The 19,586-nt window shown below is 35.0% G+C and overlaps 1 protein-coding gene across 2 annotated transcripts in view; it reads right to left on the reverse strand.

Moving 5' to 3' along the window:
- LOC129418114 (rho guanine nucleotide exchange factor TIAM2) overlaps window positions 1-19,586 on the reverse strand; it is an 89,688-nt gene that overhangs the window by 67,491 nt on the left and 2,611 nt on the right. Inside the window, exon 1 of one of the 2 annotated variants that reach the window (XM_055173029.2) lies at window positions 12,306-12,464. The exons of the other annotated variant lie outside the window; for it this stretch is intronic. The gene's annotated coding sequence lies outside the window, so the exon portion shown is untranslated. Of the gene's footprint in view, window positions 1-12,305; window positions 12,465-19,586 lie in introns of those variants that run through there. 2 annotated transcript variants of the gene reach the window in all.

The raw sequence follows: 19,586 nt of genomic DNA on the forward strand, positions 1-19,586 counted from the left end.
GATTGCTGTTCCTTTTTATATGATGTGATCTATTTAATTGTGTGTTTGTTGGCTTTTACAATTGAAGAGTTTGGTTCCAAAACGCAATAAACGCCATTTTTGAAAAAAATGAGTTACTGCGAGAATCAGTATTATATCAGGTCAGTATTAAAAAGTAAATTCTTAATTTTACGCAAAACCCAATATCCGCCGTGTTATTCTGTCATTTTTTCTCCCTTTTTTCCCAAAATGCAATAAACGCCACTCCCCCTTTTCTACAGAATGCCATAAATCCACTCCACAGATTACAGCACACCATTCACGCAATGTAAACAAACAATTTTGCTTGTTTGCCCGGGCCGACAGCATCAAGTTTCTGTCATGATAACACATTGACCCCAGGGGATCTTATGAAAAACTTTCCATAATTTTACTCAAAGTCAAAGAAAATCGAGCAGGACCAAAACATTTTACAGCTGATCGCTGTGAAAAACGTTAAGCGACGAGGTCAAGTATAACTGCAGCAATGACAGTGTTCTTAATATCACAAAGTAAGTGTTTTGTTTAATGACATTAATGTTTATATTTTTATTAGTGTGTACAACTAGTCAACTAAATGAATATAACATGGCAAAGATGAATGCACATTTATATAGGCGATTGTTTGAATAGATTTATAGCATTTTAATAAAAACTTGTCATGGATTTATTGCATTTTGTGGAAAAAATAATCAGTTTTTATAATAAATCTTTGAAAATCAAGTTATGGATTTCAATTTTTTAAGTTTTTATAACCTAAAGATGCTATGTGAAAGTTTGTAACAGAAAATAGTTGTTTTCATCTTGTCACTTTCTTGGTATAGAAAACACGTTTTTACCGAAATTTGTCAAAATGGATTTATTGCGTTTTGGAACCAAACTCTTGAATTATTGGTTTATGTGATAATAAATGTTTGTATTTCAACAAAAAAAATGTAAAAAAAAATTTATATATATATATATATATATATATATATATATATATATATATATATATATATATATATTGTTTTAGAAAAAAGATCAATTACTACATTTAGCTTTCGCAACTTTTCACTTAAAGTAAGAACCAAATGACGTTAATCTAACTTTCACTTGTCTTAGCTGAGCTTTAAGACATGAACCAAACAAATCAGCACTAAGGTTAATAACATTACATTTGATTGAAATCACCAATCCCATGAAGTAAACTGTTGCCTACAATCCGTGTCTTTGTTGTAGTCCAAGAAAAGAGATTTATGTTGCGTCATCGCTTACTTTGGGGTTTGTACATATCGTTAACCTACTAATACACACTTACACACCAAAGAAAATTAAAAAATGTAAATCGGACAATAGGTGCTCTTTAAAAACAACGGAAAAATATAAAACGATTGATTTGAAGTTGTTGATAAGCATAAAACTAAATATTTAACTGTATTCCTACATAATTAAAAATATTGCTATATAAATAAATATAGCCAACCTCATAAACATTTTTTTAATTGTACTTTATCTTGATGTCACGTGCAGTGATTCTAACGCAAACGCACGGCAATTTGTACGTATTTTTTGAGGTGGCTAATGCGTATATATTTGTACAACCACATTAGTGGTGAGTTTTCATTATTGTTTCTTTATAATATTGTTATTTTTTATAATCGTACGTTTTGCTTCATACAAATTCATATGAATTAGCAAACTCGTAAAATTTTGAGTAAGAATTTCCGTGAGATCTGACTGGGGATTTATGATTGGTGATTTTGCATGATTCTCTGACTGGTTGAATTCTTCTCCAAATGATCAGGATAGGTTTAACAGAAACAGGTTTAACAGCTAACTCACTTACAACCTCTGGGCTTACAATAGTCTAACAATGTTTAAAAGCTTTATGGCGCATGTAACAGCAGTACTGATTCTGTATTAGCATGGATGAGTATTAACAAACTGTGTCTGATAATGGCAAGCACAGGTAGTGATGGCATCAAAATACGATTGTTTATAAAAGTCTTACTATGTTATTTATTTAGCACCGGTCAATGCTCTGTTACGCCTTTGTTTGAACAGTGGAGTTGAAAAATGTAAATCCAGACACAAACCCACACTAATGAGCAGCATTCAATGACCTCATAACCTAAAGCCTAAAGGGTCAAATGTTACATTAACACTGTAAGACAACTGTTTCCCATGGGCTCATTATCACTAAAGACTTCTGGTAGAAAGTATTTGTAAAAAGGCTTCAGAGCTCATTGATCTTTTAAATTTCTCCACATAAACTGACTCTTTTTCAGTACATTTCTCTTCGGGCAAAGAGCATAAAATCTGACATCTTTAATCCTGTTAATTTGCTATAAATGAGCATCTTAAAGCCAGATTAGATATAAATCTAAAGTGGGATTGCAAACATAAAAATCAATTAACAATATAGTTTAGTAAAGTACAAAGGCCTGAAGTGAATCTGAAGATGTGTATTGTGCCTTATCTCTGGTCTCTTACCAGAGATGATATCTGGAAGTGTGGACGAGTGGAGATAACAACAAATTACAGGAATCCTTTTCGTTTGGCCTGATGTGATAGTGTTACACATTTTAATGAGGAAAGACTGCTAAAGTACAACATAATTTTTACCCAAATACAAAAGGCAGAAGGCAGCATTATTTCACAGGGCTTCACATCAGTAAAATACTGTACAGGCAGGCAGTTCACCAGGCTTGTAAAAAAGTGTTGTGCCTTTATTTCTCATGGTCATTTATCTTCCTCCTGCAGGACAGCACATCTGAGATGAAGCAGCAGCGATGCTGTACTGAACATGAACCGAGTAAAGAAACAGATGCCCGAGAGCTGAGAGGTCAGAACGGGTCAGGCTGTTCATTCACATCTCCACGTTCCATTTGTTCACATTCGGACAGAAGGCAGAGACAAGCATCACCCAAAAGGAGCTGCGATTGACCCGCTGTGGCCGGAAGAAGTGACCCCTCAATCTAAACCTCCAACCGCTCTGCTTATCTTCATTCATGGGAAAGAGCAAGAAAGAGGAAGAAAATCTCAGGGTAAGGGGAAAAACAGTTTTTTTGCTAAACACTGCATTCTTTGTCTGCGAAACAAAGAGTTATTTACGCATGTTGATGTCTATTGGATTTTGTTGAACACGGTCTACATCTAAGTGTCTTCAGAAGAGAGATTGCACGGAAAAATGGGAACGAGAAACAGCTTGCTAACAAAGCTTTAACTGTCGCATGGGAATATGCATATAACATTTATATAAAGCCTCCGGCATCAACACAATGACAGACAAGCATTTACATACTGCATCATCGGCCAGACAACTATGACCAAATACTGTGATCATGGAGAAAAAGCAAACTGCACGCATTTCACAAATAGTGCCCAGGAAACTTGACTCATAATTTATTTCAATGCAGTTTAAATCTGTCGGCTAGCGTGTTGCCAAGCAAACAGTGTGATACTCTAATCAGAAAATAAGCCCAATGAAAGTGAAGTGATCCATTAAATTACAAAAAACTAGTTATTGTAATATAACAATTGCATGTGTGACCCGGTCTGTTATAATGCAGCTAAAGGTTTTTTTACGGTTTTCTACACAAAATCATCTTATATAATGTAAAGAACATTGTGTGAAAATATAACCTTGATATCTTTAATATTGACTAAGATCAGGACAAAGATTGATTTAAATTTATTATCAGTATTCCTTTGACCAAAACAAGTTACCTTTTGAAGGAAACTTAGAAACCTATTGACATTTTATCCAAAGCGGCTTATACAGTGCATTGTTTGCTGGAAACTTAATCCATCGCCTTCTGCGCTGCTAAAACAATGCTTTTCAAATAGTTGTATCAAATATTGTTGTCCTATTCGAACAAACCTACATTAATGGAAAGCTTATATATTCAGTTCTCAGATGATGTATAAATCTCAATAAACAAAAGACCCTTATGACTGGTTTTGTGGTCCAGGGTAACATTTGAGCTACAGAAACATTTGTTGTTTCCCATATATCCTAGCATATTTTATATTTTTAAAGCCTTCGTTTTGGAACAATCTTCACTGTGTCTACTTTATAAAAACTAGGGTTTTGAGAAAAACCTACAATCATCCAGCACAAATGTTTTAAGTCTGTGTAAAGTCAGATATCACATGAGTTGGTGACACCACAGAAAAATGTGATATTAACCAACGAGCCAAATTTGAATGATAAAAACACCAAATAAGTTATCAGAATCTTGTAAAAACAGGCAGGATTCTCTGCTCTCAAATGCTGGGGGCGTGTCCATTGTAACACAGAAGCCACGCCCACTCGCTGTAAAGCTGCTATCTCTAATAACTTTCATACACCCCTACAACCGGAATGGATGCTCAAGATTGCGTTAGGGGCGGGGCCATGCTCAGTGGCTCCAGTGTGTCATCAAGCTATTGTTTAAAGTGCACCTATTTCATTGCTAAAAACAAGGTTATTTTGTGTATTTGGTATAATACAATGTGTTCGCATGGTTCATGGTTAAAAAACACATTATTTATCACATACCCTACATTTTTGTAGCTCCAGTTATACTGCTTTCCTCAAACACATTGATTTTGTACAAAACTTATTGGTTTAAAATGTGCTGTGTCCCTAATTGGCCAGCTAATCTGTAGGTTGTGATTGACCTGAATATCTGGCGTCAGCCGGAAATGTGACGCTCCTTACCATGTTTGAAAGATTCGCTCACAATGCAATGCTAACAGGAGTTAATTTACAGGTTGCGAGACCAAGCGGGAGGAATTATGATAATGTCGGTCTTGTCTACGTCAACAGACCCGAGAGGTAAACTGTTTCCTACAATCCGTGTGTTTGTTGTAGTCCAAGAAGAGATTTACATTGGAAACGATAACTCCCGTCACCGTTTACTTTGGGGTTTGTACCTTTTGTATATCGTTAACATACTAATACACACAAAAGGGAAGTAAAATTGTGAATCTGACCATAGTTGCTCTTTAAATAATCCTGAACTCAGAAATGGTGAAAAACTGTTTGACGATCTAACTCTGCAATTCAGTACTAAATAGTTTACAGTCTTTGTGGCTTGTTTCAGCAAAACATTTCTAACATTTATAATGTGTTTAAAAATTGACTTTACAGGGACTTTAATAGAATGTCAGAACAAATCACAATATCAAACAACTACCGTCTAAAAATAAACAGGACATAGTAGAAAACAAGATAACGGCAAAATGGATACACCACAAAGTCTTCAAAACTACAGTTTGTCTTCCGCTCACATGTGCATCTGAAACATCTTAAGACTGTACAGGGCGAGCCATGATGGATTAGGGGAAAGCTCCTTAAATGCCAAGTGAATGTCGAGTTTCCAGGAATAGCAACAAACACAGTACAGGTATTTAGTGACTACTCAGATCTCATTCCAAACTAACCCATAAGTGAAAGCAATTAATCCTTTAACATGTTAAAAGGCCTTCAATGATTGAAAATGAAATAATGACATTGATCACTCTTTAAAAAATGTTGAGTTATTTTTAACCCAGCACTGGGTCAGAAAATGTTTATATTTGACCCAACAATGGCTTAAAACAACCCATGCAGCATAGGTTATAGGTAGCAAATAACAATCCAACAGGTTTACGCAGCAATATTGCAATTTGCAACACAATTTCTAAAACATTGTCACTGCCAAGTTGCTCCTGGTTGTGAACCATAAACCAAACAAATGTAAACCATGAATCGCCACACAAGAAAAAACAAATTGAGTGACATTTATATATTAAAACTCTTTTAATAAATTAAAGGGACATGGATCATCTTAATTCATCCATTGTTTGTTTCAACACTAATGCCACTTGAGACAGCATGGGCCATACCCAACTTTATGTTTTCTTTCCTTAGGTAGGTAAATAAAAACACAAGACAAGTGTAAAGAGGTTTCCCATCTCAAAAGAAACTGGCAGTAATGCCATCTCATGCCAGGCTTGGTGGGGGGTCTAACGGTAGTTCATGCATTCTGACTTATTAACACAGTTAAAGGTGGGGTGCACGATCTCTGAAAGCCAATGTTGACATTTGAAATCACCTAAACAAACACGCCCCTACCCCAATACAATTAGGACCTTCTTTTGATAGACCCCCACAAAGATGGACCAAGTTGAGGAGTGATTTAACTAAACCTGCAACAAAAGTAGCTGTTCCACCTTTGCTGGTCTTCTCAAAAGTTTCTTCTTCGTTTGTGGGTTAATTTGCCAAGCTGCTTCTTCATTGACGTCACACTGCCTACCAGCAGTCTGCGCGTGCGTTTGCATGTCAATGCGGAGGACGACGCAAAAGTATAAATGAAAACCGACGCGGAACCTATGACGTTGAGGTTACGCCATAGGCCCTACGCACAACTATAACGAGCCCTTTGCTGCTGATTGGCTAGAAATGTGTTTTGGTACTCGGCCCGACACTTCCTTTTCGAAAGCGCTTATCAAAAATCGTGCACCCCGCCTTGAGTTGGATTCCTCATGCTAAACATGGACAAAGGTTCAAAGAACCATTTGGACATATGACGAAGCATTTCTGTGTTGAATGCACTTTCCCGGGGTTCCTACGTTTCGGAAAGTTTTATTCAACTACTGATACTGTTGTGTAACAAGTGATGGAAGTACAGTGGAAGTCCTTTTATGGGCACTTAACCTGCACACGCCATCTAAGAGCTGACACGAAATCAACATCACCAAAAATGTGTGTTGTTGTTTGTGAGTGAAATATAAGCTTGTTTAGCTTCCCAAAGAACCCAGCACTATAGGAACAATAGATATAGTTTGTTTATCTAGGGTAGCAGCGAAGTTGAGCAAGTGTGTTTGTTTAACATTGGATTTCGTTAAAATGGGGCGGTTCCAGTGATAAAACAACCAGATCAAGTGTCGCAGGTGGTAAGTAAAACTGCATCAAATGTCTGTGTTTCGTAGGCAATCGGCGCGTAATGCATATAATGTAATATAATAACGCCACGAACATATAGTGAATCATAAGTTACCCAGAGATAGTGGGATAATGTTTTATGTATTATTTTAATTATTTTTAAAAATATGTAACTAGGGCATCTTTATAATCTCACTGGTTGGATGATAAGGAAAGAAAAAAATGGCAACATATCAAAAAAATTAACATACAAGTGTTATGGTGTGTTTTTTTTTTGTGTTCTTCAAATGCACCACCTCGGATGAAACGGTACCAGCACCGACCATTAAACATGAAATGAAAGATGAAACAGGCCACCTGTGGTCTGAAAAAACAAGATGTACATCAAAGGTGCATTTCTAGAAGTGTGTTTTCCATCTAACAAATGCGAGCAACTAAAAGTCTTTATATACACAGTGTTTCCCACCACACATGTAGACATTTAGGGCAAATAAGCTTGGAAGATGCTATCAGCGTGAGTTTGGAGATATTTTCCAGCAGTTTCTGAGGCCCTCAGGTCAATCAAAGCCATCACTGTTTAAGATGTTTAAAGAAGGAGAAAATTAAGCCCCAGAGTAAAACCGAAAACAGGAAGATCTGCATCCCTTAAAATAAGAGCAAATAAAACAGACAATGGAGCACATTCCACCCAAAATGATGGTGAAACACGAGAGCGTACACCAAAGCTCTGTAAAGCATTAAGACCCATTGTGGATGAGCCACTTTAAATGATCAATGGAGTTATTGTTGTAAAGGTTATCAATATAGTACGAAACAAATAGGATTGAAAGGGTTTAATGTCATGGCTTGTGTCTTTACTCCACACATCCATCATCAAGAACAATAGTGTCTGTCCTAGAGATGTAGCACTGTGTCCTGTCTCAGCTGTGTTGACTTTTATGATTAGTGTTAAAAGAACAGCTGCTATAGTAAATGTAAACTGGATAAACACCGGACACATCAATCACTTACACACAAACACACACCTGTCATCTTACATTTTGCTGGAAAAATCTACAACCAAAGAGCATAGGTGGACATAAGAGTGTTTAGTAATATTGAAATAAAAGATATTTTTGGCATAAATAAAAATGTTCGCCTTACATTACTGCAATATATTGAATACATCAGCTAAATCAAATTTCCTTTGGTGTGTAAGTGTGTATTAGTACTACATGTTAATGATATGCAAAAGGTACATACCCCAAAAGTAAATTATGAACGCACTTAAATCTCTTTTCTTGGACTACAACAAACACATGAATTGTAGGCAACAGTTTACTTCCTGTGATTGGTGATGTAGTAAAGACCGACATTATCATAATTCCTCCCGTTTCGGACTTACAGCCTGTAAGTTAACTCCCGTTAGCAACCAAATCTTTTAAACGTGGTATGGAGCGTCACTTTTTTTAGGTCAATCACAACGTACAGATTAACTGGCCAATCAGGGACACAGAGCTTTTTAAATCTGTGCGTTTCAGGAAGAGAGTAAAATCTGGAGCTACAAAAATGTACGGTATGTGGAAAACGCAATTAGTTACTTTTTTTGGGGGAGTGTTGTAATGCATTACTTTTAAAAGTAACTTTCCCTAACACTGATACCAAATACACAAAATAACGTTTTTTTTAGCAATAAATAGGTGCTCTTTAAATAGTTTTACAAATCTTACAAAAAACAATGTAGGTGTGCATCTTGAGACAAAACAATGGTACTGATGTATGTCCATTTTGCACAAATATTGTACAAATTTCCACCATGGACATCACCTTTGTCCACTACTTTATACAGACGTGTGCTCAGTTAGGGCTGTCATGATATAAGATTTTCACACAATACGATTATCAAGGACAAAAGAACGGAGTCTCAATGGAGTTTGAGAATATAAATACATTTAAAATATAAATAAATAAACAAATGTAACTATAGTATTGTTTTTTAATTATTTTTGGCCAATGAATTTTACTCAAAAGACAAAAAAAGAAGCAGAAGGAAAGTTTGTAACCACTGTGGCTGCTGAATTTTTAAAAATATGGTTATTGTCAATACTGCTATATTGTTCCGCCCATATGTGCAATGTATATTAAAACGGATTAATACATCAAGTTAAAGAAATACAACAACACCCCCAATACACAAAACTGATCATGCCGTTCAATACTGCACACAACAGGACCTTCTTAACATAGATCCGAGACAACCAAATGGTGTCCACTTCACAAAAACTAATTTAACACATCACTTTAGCTACCAGTGACCAGTTTAGTCTTCATGGTCAAAGTTAGTTCTGTTATTTATGGAAATGCCTCATATTGGTATTTGTGTCTGAATAAGTCATAATTTTGTGTGAGATGATGTCAAATATGTTTATTGTTAGACAAAGCGCAGAACATTGAGCAAGCTTGTGGTTTGGAAGTCTCCAGACGACCAGGAAAAGATGGTCAGATGTAAAGTGTTGACTGGCTACCAGACAGTGACTCTCTGCCTCCAGGAAACTTTGGACACTCGACTTACCTCACAGGCTTTTTATAGCCGTTTCTAAACACAACCAGCCATGTTCACAGAGGCTTTTCTTACTTGGGAACCAAATATAATCTCCACAAAACATTCTCAGATTTTTGTTGGTGGTCAAAACACGAACAGACTTTTGTTCCAGAGCATGACAGCATTTCTCTTTTAAACACACTTATCTAATCTTGACATAAGTTTCCTTCATTAAAAAAAGGAAGAAAAATGTAAAAGGTCCACATATAATGTTTCTTTAAAAAAAACTTGCTTTTCAGAATTAGGGACAAGGACTTTTAAGAGTTATAAAAACAGGTTAGTAACAGTTTATCATAGTGGATTTGGAGAAGTCAGAAGTGTTTTAAATAAGCACCTTAAGACAAGATGTTGAATACACTTACAGTAAGACCATAAGCTTCACAATTCAAGTTTGCATAGCAACACCTAACAATCACTGTAACAATTATGGTTGCACGATATACCGGAAAATATCGTTATCTCTCCATACCACGGAGAGTAACAATAACTTACATTTACATGTATATCATTTGTGTGTTGAATGCTTAGATTGCCCAAATTAGACCATTCAGAAGTGACCTTACTAAATACCCACCAATTTGGTCTTATACGTTACACTATTGGGTAGACCGCGGGCGCAAAGGTGAACCTAGCGGCTCAAAGCAGTGAGGGAAAATAAATATGGCAGGAGTAAAGACGAGCGAGGAAAACTACAGCAACGGACTTTGAAATAACGGTACGTCTGAAATACTTTTTTACAGCCTGAATTAGATTTGAATACATCAGAAGAATATGTATTACCTGTTTATTTTAGTATGATAATCACATATCTAAATGAAAAAAGCTAATACAAATTTTATTTCTTTAGGAAAAAGTCCATACCACATACCACAAGAAATACCGCAACAGTATATCGCATAGTTGCTCAATATCATTCAACCCTAGTAACAATGCATGAATAAGGTATTTAATTTAATTCAACATATACCCTCAAATTTTCCATCTATACTCCATTTTAAATGTTAGTAATTTAGAAACAACATCAACAAACTTCATTCTGCTACGTTAGGGAGTCAAAGCAACAAAGTGAATATCATGGGGTTTGGTAACCATGACCGGGAGCCTTGACTTCCCTATCAGCTTGTATTTATTCTATTTACAGGCACCCGACAGGGTTCAATAAGTCTTTTAGGGACGGCATTGTTCCTCTGAAATTCACTACCACTATCTTTCTATTGAAATAAAGCTGAACCCTTTATTTTATTACCACATGGACCCGCTCACAAACTATGTATGTCACTACCCACATGCAAGTTAAAAATATTAGTAACACTTTACAATAAAGATGTGTTTAGTTATTGCATTAGCAAACAAACGATGAACAATACTTCTGCATCATTTATTAATCTTAGTTCATGTTAATATCAGCAGCATTTACGAATACATTTTCTAAAACCAAAAGTTGTAAGTTGTAACTGCTAACATTAGTTAATGCATGTGAACTAACATGAACAAATGTATTGTCATTAACAAAGATAAAAATAAATTAAAAACTACATTGATCATTATTAGTTTATGGGTCAGTGACAAAAACGGTTTGGCAAAATGAGAAATTCAAAAATCGTTTAAAAAAAAAGTTTTTAAAGCATGCATCAGGTTTATTTCAATGCACAGTGTAATTACGTTTGCACCATTTTTATGAAAGTTAAGACTGAATGGACCAGAAAATGTCAAATTGTGTAACCGCCAAATGCGCCAAAGAATGAAAAATATGAAATATTTTATCCACCTTGATGGCATGTAAGCATAATCATGAACAAAAAAATTATTTTAAATTTTTATTTTATTAGTTATTTCTAAATTTAAATTTTAATGCGTTTTTTTATATTTGTCCTGACATATGCTGAAAACAGCTCTGTTTTCTAAATAATCTTTGACAAATGATGTAAAAATTATGTAAATAAATCATATTACACTAAACTAGATGATTATTTATTTTTTATTCCACATTAATTGTGAATATATTTATATTTTCATTTAAAAAAATACTAGTTCCGTCACCAATTGACACAGACAGGTTACACAACATTGACATTTTTGCAATTATCCCCCAAATATTCTGTCAAAATGAAATAAAACCAGAAATTTTAGACTTGGTCCTCAAAAAAAAGAGAATGTATGCAAGTAATCTGTATTTTTTTATTTTAACCCATTTACATTTAATTTAACCATATGGACACAAAATAATTAACGTCACGTCATTGACCCTTATGCTAGTTTATGCATTTACTTATGTTGACAAGTACAATCTTATTGTAAAGTGTTACCAAGATATTCATATAAAGTATCAATTACATGTTTTCTGCTCTCTCCCTCCCTCTTTAATCTCGTAATCAGATCAGCAGTAAAGCAGCAGCTATTTTTATAACTATTCAGAGTCATAACTTTGTACTTTACACTACAGTATAAGTGTAAACAGCTAGTGTGTTTTATTGTTTCGATTTAAAACGTATAAAACACAGGATGAATAAATCTTCAGAAGAATCTTACTTTAGTCACATTCCTGAAGTGCCTGCTTTTGCTCTTACTATTTCACATAACGTTTTATTTAAATTAACCAATTAATCTAAAATAGTTTTCTTTTAAAGAGTTTGTTGCGTTAAAAAAAGTCTTGACACAAAATATCGCAGAGTCTGACAGCAACTAACAACCGAGCTGTCCAGTCAGCACAGCAAACGGCACAGTGCGCTTTTTGCGTTCATCGGTGGCCACGAGACATTTGCTTTGACGTAAATAACAGCGCAAACATAAACACGAATAGTTTCAACTTACCAGTTTGATTCCGCGATATCAACAAATCTGAAATATCCGTTCTTCTGTGTTATATATAAGAGTACATTCATTTAAATCAAGTCGAACAAAGTTTAACTCCACTTCACTCCTCAGATTCAACAGTCAAGCAAACTCCGGCTAGCTGCTGCCTACTACACACAGCGTTTAGCATTTGCCACGCCCACTAACATGACAGACAGCGCGGACGACAAATGAGAGTGAAGCAGTGCTCTGGAAAGAACCAATCAGATTTTAGGAGTACAGTTCATACTGTATATTAAAAAAGTAGCGTGCGCTTGGTTGCTGGGTTACACGTAGTCATTTAAAGGGCTGTTTGGTGACGCTTTATATTTTACACTGACTCTTTGTTTAGAGTTTTAATTCGATTTTTGGGTAAAAAAAGATGCATTCAGAGCTTGCAGCTAACTGAATCACAGGTTTCCATTTATAGTTTTCCTAACACTGCAAATGTCCAAAACAAGATTCATTCAGTGCACTTACAGTATGTATTGCTCAAATCAGATCTCATGGTTAAACAGACAACAGTCTATGTCTAAACTGCAGTCATCTTAAGTTTTGTCATTTAAGCACACATTTCTGTTTACTGTCAAGTTATTATTTCATTTTCTTAAAAGAAAAATCCAGATAATTTACTCACCACCATGTCATCCAAAATATTGATTTCTTTCTTTGTTCAGTCGAGAAGAAATTATGTTTTTTTAGGAAAACATTGCAGGATTTTTCTCATTTTAATGGACTTTAATAGAGCCCAACATTTAATACTTAACTCAACACTTAACAGTTTTTTTCAACGGAGTTTCAAAGGACTATAAACAATCCCAAACGAGGCATAAGGGTCTTATCTAGCGAAACAATTGTCATTTTTGACAAGAAAAATAAAAAATATACACTTTTAAACCACAACTTTTCGTCTAGGTCCGGTCCAGCGTGACCCAACGCAAATGCGTAGTGACGTAGGGAGGTCACGTGTTACATATATAAAACGCACATTTGCAGACCATTGTAAACAATAAACTGACACAAAGACATTAATTTGTATCATTTGACATACAACAACGTCGGAACGGTCCTCTTTCTCAACACTTATAAACACTGGGGCGGAGTTTCGCGTTCGTCCTCTGTGACCTCTTGATGTGATGACATATTGCGTGGGGTCACGCTGGCGCATCACGATCGAATCTGGACGAGAAGTTGTGGTTTAGAGGTGGATATTTTTTTTCTTGCCGGGAATGACAGTCGTTTCGCTATATGGGACCCTTGTGCCTCGTTTGGGATTGTTTGTGGTCCTTTGAGGCTCCGTTGTTACGTGTTGAGTTAAGTATTAATTGTTGGTGTCTATTAAAGTCCATTAAAATGAGAAAAATCCTGCAATGTTTTCCTCAAAAAACATAATTTATTCTCGACTGAACAAAGAAAGACATCAACATTTTGGATGACATGGTGGTGAGTAAATTATCTGTAAAAAGAGTCAAATATGCAGAAGATGCTGAAAAAGCAAAGAATCTGCAGAATGTGGTGGATTTCTTTGACAAGATACCATCAAAAAACATAAAAACACTAATTCCAGGTATCATTGTACAGAATCAGGTGTAAAAAGTAATTTGTGAGACAATGTGTGAAAACCCAGCTAAAGTCTAAAACCTGATTATGCAAGCATGAATCCACCGTACACCTTCCCTGATTAATAAAAGAGCCCGTGAAGAGACATTATTATCAGCTCCACAGTACCTCCAGCATATGAGGGGGGTGTATGCTCAAATATGTTTGGACATTCTCATACAATTCACACTTTAAAATTGGTGTGAACCAGTGCAATATTCATGCAGGTTCATACAGTTTTACACAAGATTCTCAGAGGAAAAAGACAAGAACAATGGTGCATGCATCTCTCTCTCTCATTCTGTCTCTGTCCATCTATATCTATTTATCTCTATATCCATATATATCTATCCATATCGATCTATCTATCTTAATATCTCCTGTTTCTCTATATCCATCTTTCTCTCTTTCTCAATTCATCCATCCATCTCTATATCTATATCTCTCTAGCTGTCTATAGCAATAACTGTCTATCTATCTATATCCATCTCTATATAACCATATCCACCTCTCTCTCTCTCTCTCTCTCTCACTATCCATCAATCTATATATCAATCTCTCTACTGTAAATCTCCATATATCCATCTCTATATCCATATTTATCTCTCTAGCTATCCATAGCAATATCTATCTGTCTATCTATATCCATCTCTATATCCATATCCATCTCTCTATTTCTCCATCCATCCATATTTATATATCTATCGCTCTCTATATCCATCCATCCATATCTATATATCTCCTTCTCTCTATCTCTCTACTGTGTCTCTATATCCATCTCTATATCTATATATCCATATCTATCTCTCTAGCAATATCTATCTATCTATATCCATCTCTTCATCCATCTATCTCTCTCTATATCCATCTACCCATCTCTATATATCTCCTCTCTATCTCCCTACTGTATCTCTATATCTATATCCATATCCATATCTCTCTCTGTCTCTCTCTATCCATCTCTATATCTATATATCTATATTTATCTCTCCAGCTATCTATAGCAATATCTATCTGTCTATCTATATATATCCATTTCAATCTCTCTCTCTCTCTTTATTCATCCATCTCTATATCTATATATCAATCTCTCTATCTATCTACTGTATGTCTATATCCATCTCTCTCTCTCTCTCTCTCTCTCTATCCATCTCTCTAGCTATCTTTAGCAATATCTATCCGTCTATCTATATCCATCTATCTCTATATCTATATATCTCATTCTCTCTCTATCCATATCTATCTCTCTAGCTATTTATAGCAATATATATCTATATCCATCTCTTCATCCATCCATCTCGATCTATTTCTATATCCATTTTCATCTCTCTCTCTCTCTCTCTCTCTCTCTCTCTCTCTCTCTCTCTATCCATCCATCCATCCATCCGTCCATCCATCTCTAGGTGTAGAAGAGCTTTGATCTTGGCATTGCAAATATCCATTCATCCTAATTGAAACTATTATAATAGATAACACTTCATAGTATCTTATCTATCCAATTGTAGTTTTATCATTTCAAAACTGCTCATTATTTTATAGTTTATTTGCAATGCTGCTTGTTATTTTCCCATGCTATACAATTAGTTTTGTTGAAATATTCACCATGGTATGTGGGGTAAGCTCTCATTAGACCTAAGACCATATGACCGGTCACGGATTATAGTACAAAGAGGGTTTGCTTTACAGATCTGGTACCAAACAAGGGAAATAAACTGCAAAAGGGTTAATTTTCCACCTTAATGTTTTATTAAATCTACATCCAAGCCCTTTTGTTAAATTAAGAATTTCAAACCTCAATCTTTAATTTGGCAGCATGTTTGGTTAGCAGTATGTGAGGGAGGACACAGGGCAGCACAGATGCCTGCTGTCACTAAGATGCCAGATCATGAATAATTCATCTCACTAAATGGATGAATAATGATGAAGTGAACTGATGGATCAGATTGAAGCGACCACCAAGGAGGATACTACTACTACACGCAGAGACATCTGTGGTCTAAATATTGAGGTTTTACTTGTCGATGTTATCAAGCAGAGGAAAAGCTCACTGATTTGAAGTTTTTTTTTTAATGATGCTAATGGACAAATCCAACATTTCCATTTAGGCATTTACAAGACACTTTTGTCCAAAGAGGCTTTCAAAAATGAAGAATACAATGAAGCATTTCATCTTAAAATCCTAAAGCACAAATTTAGCCAACCACTTTTATAATTGCGTCTAGTTTTTTGAATAATTGAAACACTGTTATAACATTAACCACTAGTGTTTGGCAAACATTTTGTTATTATTTGGCAGAGATTTCTATTTAAAATGACTTGAGGTGCATGCATGTTTTTATTCATGGGAGTCGAACCCACAAACTTTGCGCTGCTAACACAATGATCAACAGGATCTTAGCTTGTTAATGAAGGAATTTGCCCCCCTAATTTCAAACCGAGCCCTGAGGCTAAACATCATATACATCTGTTTTAAACAGAGGTTTTAACTCGGTGTCTCTGTGTCTTAGCTTCCCAAAAGGACACAATAATGCTGTTGTCACAAAGCACAAAACCAGGTGTCAAAGCCTGAGGCCGTGTGTTAGTCATAATGTCCTGTGATGGACCACAACGGCTGCCGTCTTATAAAACCTTCAGTCAAGTGTCTGTCATGGAAACATGCATTATGTGTCTGGAAATTATACTGAAGAAGTGAATATGGCATACTGTAGTATTCAGAATATATAAACAGGAGTATACTTGGCTGCGGTCAGCTAAATGAACGGTGCCTTGTAGTATCTCCACAAAAGAGTGGGAATGTTTTATAGTACTATGTACTATACTAAATATTTACTCAACAGAAGCAAAATACCAAATTATGTGATAAGCAAATATAGCTGCAATAGCATAAATAATACTCGGTGGTATTGAATTGGTTAAAATGTGTGCATGCTTAAATGTCCATTTAGTCCATTTATTTCATTTAAAATACTTCAGAAACACAGACTGCAGTTTAGCTGAAGTGTAATTAAGAGATGGTTACATAAAACATTCAGCCAACAATTTCCCACTTGCGCGAGCAAAACGTTTCACACTTGTATACATGTAGTGATAATACAACCTTCTCACTTCATGAGATTTTTCTCTATAAGATATGCTACGAAAGGAACCTTTCATGTGTGTAATAAAAAAGCAATCGAGAAATGCTTGGCACAATGCATACATTTAATGGGTTGGCAAAACTACACGAATGTCAGTGGAGTGTCCTCAGAAAACCTCAAAGGATTTCTGAAGCATAGCGAAGAGTCAGTCTGACCTCTACTGGCTAAAATCTGCAAGGATCATCAAATCTACACTGTGTTGAGGTTTATTTGGATAAATTGACAGGCCGTTACCACACCTTGAACATTGGGGGCCCAAAATATAGGGCTATATGTATGTATATTAAAAACATCAGATATTGGGGTGCGGGTGAATTTGGCTGTTTCTGATTAGTGCACTGTAAAACCTAACAGTAACTTAACTCAAACCATTTAAGTAAACCGGTTGCATTAGGCCATTTAAGTTTTAAAACACATACATTTAAGTACTGTGAACTTGAGTCATGTCCAATTACGCACTTATATTTAAGTAGTGTGAACTTAAATATAAGTGCATAACTGCATATGACTCAATTTGTTTAAGTTCACAGTACTCAAATGTATGCGTTTTAAAACTAATGCAACCGGTTTACTTAAATGGTTTGAGTTGAGTTAACTTTTAGGTTTTACAGTGTGGGGGAGGAATTTTCCCCCTCAATGTCTATTGTGGTTATAATCCTGCTATTCCCTTTTTAAAATTTGATTTAGTGAACTCTATGTTGATTAATATAAGTTGATAATCACAAACTTTATTAACATCCCTAAGTCCTTATCAATAGCAAAAATAAAGGTCAGTGATAATCATTTATTATGATTTTCATACCATGGAGCCAAGACGTGACCATGTCAGTATCAAAGCATGTTAAGAGTTTTTGGCAAATGTTAAAGGGATAGTTCACCCAAAAATAAAAAATAAATATATTTTTTTATTTTTTTTTCTGTTGAACACATAAGATATTCTGATAAATTATTTGCAAACACACACAGTAGGGGTGCGTGGGGCAAATACTAAAGTGGGGTTAGTCATAACACGGACTGTTTACATTGTTGCACAAGGTTGAGCGTTTTGTTTTTCCGGTAATTTTTTCATGCTGCCAAAAGACGATCTCCCGCAAATTATTGGAAATGTATAATGTTTTTCCAGAGAGTTATTGAGATGAACGAGTGTTTTGGTGGGATGCAAGTAAATTTTTTCATGTTTTTTTTTAGGTTTCTAAGTAATTAGCGTAATTCTTGTCGTTGTTATAAATAGGCTACACAGGAATGATTGCTGGCTGCCAACAAAATAAATGTGCCTGTCTTATCAAACATCGTGTGTCAAATTTATTTTTGTTTATATCTTTAATATTGATTGAATAAGGTCACATCAAAGATTGAAATCATAATTAAATGAATGGCTAAAATCAGACTTTGATGCTTTGCATACAAAAAAATTATGATTTTTATGATTCAGCACATTTATGATTTTTCTTCAATTTAGGATTTTTATGATTCAGCACATTTATGAGTTTTCCATAAATGTGCTGCTTTTTTTTTTTTACATATTTAGACATTTGTATCTATTTATAATTAAACTATGGTTAGATGAGGGAGAAATGGTATAAATACCTGGCTATTATAGACAGATATATAAACAATATCCACTCCATATAGACAAAATAGTATTGAAATATTTGCCTGCAAACTTAATTTTTAGCAAGTGTTACAACTAACCCCCTGCCTGTTACATTTAACCCCACCTATAGGGTAAGTTGTAACGTTTGCACTTCTGTCACGTTTGGTGTAATTGTCCAAGAATGTGAAGTAATCGAAAAAAACTTCAAATGTTCATTTGAAGCAGAGATGTGTGTGTTGCTTGTGTAAAAATATAATTAATCAAACTCAAAAAAAAAAAAAAAAGAGAGGTTGTGCCCGCTCTCCCTATAATCTTTAATAGTAGATGTATTGCTTGGTAATCAAACCCACAAACAGCCCTTGTGCTATTATTTATAAAGCAACAAACTCCTCACACTTCTACCTGATAGCCAAATCTATTGCAAGATTGTTCTGGGTTCTTTTTATTGACCTAATACATCCATTCCTTATGCAACACCGATAAAAAACACACTGAAATGTCATGTTTTCAAGATGCTAATGCTCATTTATGTATCCCGATCAAACATGACTGGATGAGTTTGCATGTTCACTCTGCTAACTTATAAACCAGACAAATGCTACAGATACACTGTCAGGTACATGATGCGTTTAAATGCATGGGTAAATGTGTTTGTGAAACATTAGATATCAATGATATCAGCTTTTATCTTGAGTGGCACTCAATGCACAATAGAGATTTTATAGATTCATTACAGTTGCTGGAACTGAAAGGACTTTGTACTTATATTTAATTTTCAAAGTTTTTCTAGTTTTAATCAGTTTAGTGGGCTTATATATGGGATGAGTGTCATTTATTACAGCTCAGCATTTTTGCCAAAAGTGGTACAGATTAAAGGTTTTAAAATGTCACCTACCTTTAATTTTTTGCTTCCAAACTAAATTCATTACA

This window comes from Misgurnus anguillicaudatus, chromosome 7 (genome assembly GCF_027580225.2).
Source record: "Misgurnus anguillicaudatus chromosome 7, ASM2758022v2, whole genome shotgun sequence".
Classification (NCBI taxonomy): domain Eukaryota; kingdom Metazoa; phylum Chordata; class Actinopteri; order Cypriniformes; family Cobitidae; genus Misgurnus; species Misgurnus anguillicaudatus.